Source organism: Procambarus clarkii, chromosome 56, assembly GCF_040958095.1.
Source record: "Procambarus clarkii isolate CNS0578487 chromosome 56, FALCON_Pclarkii_2.0, whole genome shotgun sequence".
Taxonomy (NCBI): Eukaryota; Metazoa; Arthropoda; class Malacostraca; order Decapoda; family Cambaridae; genus Procambarus; species Procambarus clarkii.
In genome coordinates, this window is record NC_091205.1 from 920359 (window position 1) to 928494 (window position 8136).

An 8136-nucleotide genomic window follows, 5' to 3' on the forward strand; every position below is an offset into this window, starting at 1 on the left:
CATCAATTGATCTCTGATATACATCAATTGGCCACTGATTTACATCAATTGGTCACTGATTTACATCAATTGGGTTCTGATTTACATCTATTGGTCTTTGATTTACATCAATTGGTGTGTGATTTACATCAATTATTCTCTGAGTTACATCAATTGATATCTTAAATGAAGAGAAACATATATTTTGCACTCGTATGTCTGCAGTATTACATCCACCAGATTTGTAAAGCATTTATAGTTTAATATTATAATTATCTTTTTCAGTTTTATATTAGAGTCACTTTGAAGTTTTCCAGCTAGACTTGCGCTTGTTCAGGCGTTATATATAACTATGAGTGGACCTTCTTCATTATTATCGACTGCTAATGTGCTTTCTTAACCATACGTTAAATTGAAGTTGTAATTGTTGAAATTATGGATTGTTCGCCAACCTCATCTTAAAATGAGTTCGCCAGTGTTACATATTTTTGATGGCAAGGGGATCAAAATTGCACTCTTCTTGAAGATACTGAATATATGCCTGACGGCTGAGTGAACAGCGCTCGGGATTCGTAGTCTTAAGGTTCCGGGATCGATCCGCTGCGGAGGCGGAAACAAATGGGCAGAGCTTCTTTAACTCCGATGCCCCTGTTCACCTAGCTGTAAATAAGTACCTGGGAGTTAGACACCTGCTACAGGGTGCTTCTTGGGAGTATGTAACAAAAAGGAGGCCTAGTCGAGGATAGGAGGGACGCTAATTTAAGCCCCGAAATAATCTCAAGATAACCTCAAGATAACCTCAAGATGCTGTGTCTGGTAGTCACATGACCCACCTCATGTACTCACCTAGTTGTGCTTGCGGGGGTTGAGCTTTGTCTCTTTGGTCCCGCCTCTAAACTGTCACTCTACTGGTGTACAGATTCCTAAGCTTCTCCAGCTCCATTATATCTACGTATGAAACTGTGTATGGAATCATCCACCACATCACTGCCTAGTACATTCCATTTACTAACTTCTCTGACACGGAAATTACGAAAAATTGAACGGTACGAAATTGAAATAAGAACATGTGTGATTGTTCTTGAGGGCGGCACTTATAGTGAAGCTAAATGAGTTTATAATTGTAGCTGAATTTAGGAAGCTGAATTTTCTTCGTCAATTTTAAAATAATACTCAGTATCTGAGCCGTCATTATCATCAGTATTAATTATATCCCTGTCACCTGTAGTTGTTGGCTCTCACCCTTATATTAATTACTTCAGCAGGGCTTCACTATCCCCCTCAGGTAATTAGCGTCAGTGTCCTGGACGAGGGACACTTAACAAGTGGAGCGACGCTAACCCTATCCTTCACCTGCACGCTGGTGCCCTCTGAGCCAGGCCCGAGTGTTTACACGCCTCCACCAGCTTTTACCGCCCTTAAAATGTTCAGGATCTCGCCTCCCTGGTTGGCGTGATGAGTGCCATCATATGACACGGTCCATGGACACTGTTTCGTGTCATGACACTGTCCACGGTCACTGTTCCGTGTCATGACACTGTCCACGGTCACTGTTCCGTGTCATGACACTGTCCACGGTCACTGTTCCGTGTCATGACACGATCCATGGTCACTGTTCCGTGTCATGGCACGGTCCACGGTCACTGTTCCGTGTCATGACACTGTCCACGGTCACTGTTCCGTGTCATGACACGATCCATGGCCACTGTTCCGTGTCATGGCACGGTCCACGGACACTGTTCCGTGTCATGGCACGGTCCACGGTCACTGTTCCGTGTCATGGCACGGTCCACGGTCACTGTTCCGTGTCATGGCACGGTCCACGGTCACTGTTCCGTGTCATGGCACGGTCCACGGACACTGTTTCGTGTCATGGCACAGTCCACGGTCACTGTTTCGTGTCATGGCACGGTCCACGGACACTGTTTCGTGTCATGGCACGGTCCACGGTCACTGTTTCGTGTCATGGCACGGTCCACGGACACTGTTTCGTGTCATGGCACGGTCCACGGTCACTGTTTCGTGTCATGGCACGGTCCACGGACACTGTTTCGTGTCATGGCACGGTCCACGGTCACTGTTTCGTGTCATGGCACGGTCCACGGACACTGTTTCGTGTCATGGCACGGTCCACGGTCACTGTTTCGTGTCATGGCACGGTCCACGGACACTGTTTCGTGTCATGGCACGGTCCACGGTCACTGTTTCATGTCATGGCACGGTCCACGGACACTGTTTCGTGTCATGGCACGGTCCACGGTCACTGTTCCGTGTCGCAACGCCCACGTGCATATCCCCGAAGTACGATATTCAGGTGGTTTCCCCCTAAGTACGGTACGACAATATGTAGGTGGCTACCCTCCCAACGTACGGTACAACAGTATCCATACAGGTGGCTATCTGGTCAGTGTCGAGCAGGTAGCAGCATTCACGTGACTGTCCCTCTAGTTAGCTACTGATATTACGTACAAGGATCTCGCTGGGTACTGAAGGTACGGTCCCAGTCGCCTCCCCCTTCCCCACACACAAGGTACGTACCTGCAGGTGCAGGCATCTCCTATGACAACCACTTACCTTATAGACAGACTTACAGATCTACTCCTTCCTAAGCTGAGACAAATTTTTCTTTTCTACATCCTGAGCTGAGAAACAACGCCTCTCACTTACCTCCAGAGCTGAGACACATCATCCTGACGGTGGAGCCATCCTCGTAGGGACCGATAGGACCTTCCAGTCTCCGGCCAGACTCATCCTGAATCCTGGGGAACCCCGGGGGATCTGTGGGGGAAGAGTATTACCCCGAGCTTAGGTCATTGTTGGTTGTAGTGACAGCTTAAATTATTGTTGGTATTGGTGTTGGTGGTAGTGGTAATGACAGCTTAAATTAGTGTTGTTGGTGGTGGTGGTGGTAATGACAGCTTAAATTATTATTTGTGGTGGTGATGGTGGTGGTGTTAATGACAGCTTAAATTATTGTTGGTGTTGGTGGTGGTGGCAATGCCACCTTAAATTATTGTTGGTGTTGGTGGTGGTGGTAATGACAGCTTAAATTATTGTTGGTGATGGTGGTGGTGGTAATGACAGCTTAAATTATTGTTGTTGGTGGTGGTGGTGGTGGTATAGACGGTGGTGTTAGCAGTTGTTTGAGTGGCTGATGGTTGAGCAGGTCATCTGGTGGCCCGGTATTACCCCCACACATCTACCCGCTGGGCCCACCAGCACGAGGTACTGTACAGTGGTCTTGACCACAGCCAGTCTTCAGTACATGTATATCAAGAGACTCGGTACTTCTCCCTCAGTTTATATTCATCACCATTTTCATATTGATAATTTATATTTAATATAAAAAAGTCACATAATTACATGAAATATACATATGGGCATATTAATAATGTTTATTATTAAATATGTATTACACATTATTTTTTATAAATATAATTTTAATACATATTAGTATTAATTAAATTATTTCTATTATTATTACTAATATTATTCATATTTTGAATTATATTAATATAAATTTTATTATAATTAATTTAATTGCTGTAAATATTTTTGAAAAATTCTATTTTTACACGTCTCTAGAGGTTATTTTCAAATTTGCAAGGAATGGGATTAAATTTATTGCTCAATACCACATGTGTTCTCAGCTCAACGTTTACCTGGTTAATTATTGTTATTTAAGCTAATTAATTCAGTTAATATAGGCCAGCTTCCGTGGGAATAAGTGCAGCTGCCTTACTACATAAATGAGCGTTCGTGGTCGCCAGCTATTTCCCAAGTCCTGGCTCTCAAACATACAGTAATACAAGACAATAAAACAAACACATACTCACATCCATACTCTCAATCACCACTGATAATCTCGATTCAAAATGCTTTGTTGTCACTATCATTTGGTAATGTGATATATATCATGTGTAATCACAAGTATACTTCTGTCTCTCACTCATTGAATCTGCCTGAGCCTCTTCACGAAGTTGTTTCACTTATTCATAAAATTCGCGACCAGTTTGTTGCCGAACTGTTTCCTTTTACTTTACTGGTGCCTCTAAACGTCCATGGAACTAAGATCTTGTAGCAAGGATAGAAGCACTAGAAATCTCGGCTTCTCTTCGTCAGTTATCAATATGTTGCCTTAAAGTTTGGACCGATGGGATGGGTTTTAATGGCGCAGTAGCGGAAAGCACTTCAACTGATATGAGCTTAACACAAGTAAGTGTGAATGGTGTTTTGATGAGGACAAATAGTCCTTCAGAGCACTTCATATCACCAGCCCGTGAACCGTGCTGGATTATTCAGAACTAACATTGAGTCCTCATCTCATTAAAGCGCAAAATAAAGCTTCTATAAATCCTGTGATTTTTCAAAACGTTAGACGAGCACATTCGGAAGACAGACTTTTAGAAAGTTCAGACCCATCGTGTGAAGAAAACAGTGCCATGATAACAACATACAAGATACAGGAGTGGCCGAAAATATATTTTTTTATAATAAGAGTTCAAGAAAAAAATAGTGGAAATTACCTGCTCACAGTTAGCAATTGCGAAGTAAAGACGAGTTTTGTCACCCGCGGGTAGCGAGGGGAATGATTTTTAAAGGGAGATAGTGGAAACCAACGCTTGTTTTTAAAAGACATGCACTACAAAAGTTTTCAAAATGATTGAATTCCATTTCATCAAAAGAGAGACACCATGAAAAAGAGGGGATCAAGAGCACCCCAGCTCTAACACACACACACACACACACACCTCCCTACTTGCCCCCATTCAAATGCTCACCCCCCCTTCCCCCCTCCCACTCCATTCTCACCCTGTCACCCCATTCCCACCATGTCTCCCTCCCACCTTTCACTCCGTCCCCCCTCCCCCTTCATCCCATACCCTCCCTATCCCTCCTCCCTCCCTCCCTCCCCCCGAATCCTCCATGTCCCCCAATCTCCTTACCCTATACCCTACCTGTCCCCCCTAACCTTGAACCCCCTACCCCTCCCCTTAAAATCCTCTGAGACCCTGCAAACCACCTCACAGATCTTCTCACCCACGGAACAGCTTCCCACACCAGCAGAATGCTCGCCAAGAAAGGGACAAGAAAATGAACAGAAGGAAGTGAGCTTCAAGGCAATGTACACTACCATAGATGGAATTACAAATAAAACAAGTGAACTTGGAGAATGGGCACTAGAATAAAACCCAGACATAATAGCACTCACAGAAACAAAGTTAGCGAAAACCATAACAAATGCAGTGTTTCCACAGGGCTACTATGTAGTGAGGAAAGAGAGAGAATGGAAAGGAAGAGATGGTGTAGCTTTGCTGATAAGAAAAGGTTGGAGTTTTGAAGAGATGGTTAATCAGGGCTGTGAAGGTTTCAGTGACTACATATCAGGCACCATAGCAGCTGGAGGACAGAAAATTATAGTAGTAGTCATATATAACCCCCCACCAAACGACAGAAGACCCAGACAGGAATATGATAGAAACAACTTGGCCACCATCAATATAATAGAGAGAGCAGCCTCTGTGGCTAGCAGAAACGGATCCAGACTACTAATCATGGAAGACTTCAACAACAGGAAGATAGATTGGGAGAACAGAGACCCACATGGAGGACCAGACACATGGAGAGCTAAGCTGCTGGACGTGGCAACAAGAAACTTTCTAAATCAACAAGTCAAGGGACCGACAATTATGAGAGGAGAGGATGAACCAGCTTTGCTTGATTTGAAATTTACCCTTAATTAGTCGGATATAAGGGAAGTTAAGTTGGAAGCCCCTTTTGGGAATGAGAGATCATAGTGTTTTGAGCTTTGATTACCTGGTTGAGCTAGGAATTATCACCCCCAAAAAAGAACTGGGAAACAAAGGGCTGGCGTACCGGAAGGGAAACTATGAGGAGATGAATAAATTCCTAAGGGATATACCATGGGACACAGAACATAGAACCAAGTCTGTACAAGACATGATAGACTATGTCACCCAAACAGTCAGGAGGCTGTAAGCAGGTTTATCCCGGCCCGACAGGAAAAAACGAGACGCAAAAGATGAATCTGTGATTTAATAGGGAATGTATGAAAGCAAAGGAACTGAACAAAAGGGCGTGGAGGAACTTCCGAAATAACAGAACACCAGAAAGTAGAGAGAGATACCAGAGAACCAGGAACGAGTATGTTAGTGTGAGAAGAGCAGCTGAGAAAATTATATAGCTAATAAAGCCAAGACCGAACCAATACTACTACACAGTCACATCAGGAGGAAAACAACAGTGAAGGAACAGGTGATGAAACTTAGAACGGGTGAGGACAGGTACACAGAGAATGACAAAGAGGTGTGTGAAGAACTCAACAAGATTATCCAGGAGGTCTTTACAATAGAACAAGGAGAGGTCACGGCGCTAGGAAAGGTGGCAGCAAACCAGGCGATCTTGGAAGGGTTCGAAATTACAAGAGGTTAGGTCAAGAGGCACCTATTGGAGCTGGACGTGAGAAACGCTGTTGAGCCAGACGGAATCTCACCATGGAGATTGAAAAAGTGTGCAAGAGCACTTTGTTTGCCACTCTCCATAGTGTATAGTAGGTCACTGGAATCGGGAGACCTACCAGAAATATGGAAGACAACTAATGTAGTCCCAATATACAAAAAGGGTGACAGACAAGAGTCACTGAACTACTGGTCAGTGTCCTTAACTTGTATACCATACAAGGTATTTGAGAAGATCATGAAAAAAAAATCTAATACCACATCTGGAGAGAAGGAACTTCGTGACAACCCATCAACATGGGTTCAGGTAGGGTAAATCTTGCCTTACAGGCTTGATAGAATTTTACGATTAGGGGACAAAGAATAAGCAAGAAAGAGAAGGATGAGCAGACTTCATTTTTTTCCAGTCAGGTTCAGGTTGAAAGGTTTGCCATCAGACTAGTACCCAAACTATGGGGTATGAGCTACGAGAAGAGACTAGGGGAATTAAACCTCACGTCACTGGGAGACAGAAGAGTTAGAGGGGACATGATCACCACATACAAGATTCTCAGAGGAATTGATAGGGTAGATAAAGACAGACTATTTAACACAAAGGACACATGACCTAGGGGACACAGGTGGAATTTGAGTGCCCAAAAGCGCCATAGAGACGTTAGAAAGAATTTTTTCAGTGCCAGAGTAGCAGACAAATGGAATGCATTAGGAAGTAATGTGGCGGAGACTGACTCCATACACAGCTTTAGGTGTAAATATGATACAGCCCAGTAGGCTCAGGAACCTGTAAATTAGTTGACTGACCGTTGAGAGGCAGGACCAAAGAGCCAGAGCTCAACCCCTGCAAGCACAACTCGGTAAGTAGAACTCGGTAAGTACACACAGAACCAGTAATGAGTATGTTAGGGTGAGAAGAGAAGCAGAGAAAAGTTATGAAAATGATATAGCAAACAAATCTAAGACCGAACCAAAGCTAATCCACAGTCACATCAGGAGGAAAACAACAGTGAAAAAACAGATAAAGAAACTTAAAACAGGCGAGGACAGGTATACAAAGAATGACAAAGAGGTGTGTGTAGAAATCAAGAAGAGATTCCAGGATGTCTTCACAATAGAACAAGGTGAGATCACATAAAGGGAAGTAAACCAGGTGGCCCTGGAAGGGTTCAAAATTACGAGAGAGGAGATCAAGAGACACCTGCTGGATCTGGATGTTAGAAAGGCTGTTGGTCCAGACGGGATCTCCCCATGGGCACTGAAAGAGTGTGCAGAGGCACTTTGTTTGCCACTCCCCATTGTATACAGTAGGTCACTGGCGACGGGAGACCTACCAGAAATGTGGAAGACGGCGAATGTGGTCCCAATATACAAAAAGGGCGACAGGCAAGAGGCACTGAACAATAGGCCAGCGTCCTTAACTTGTATACCATGCATGGTGATGGAGAAGATCGAGAGGAAAGAACCCTAGTAACACATCTGGAGAGAAGGGAGTTCGTGACAAATCGCCAACATGGATTCAGGGAGGATAAATCTTGCCTGATTGGCTTAATAGAATTCTACGACCAAGTGACAAAGTTTAATTAAGCAAGAAAGAGAAGGCTGGGCGGACTTCATTTTCTTGGAATGTCGGAAAGCCTTTGACAGTGTAAAGAATAAGAAGCTGGTACATAAGCTGGAGTGA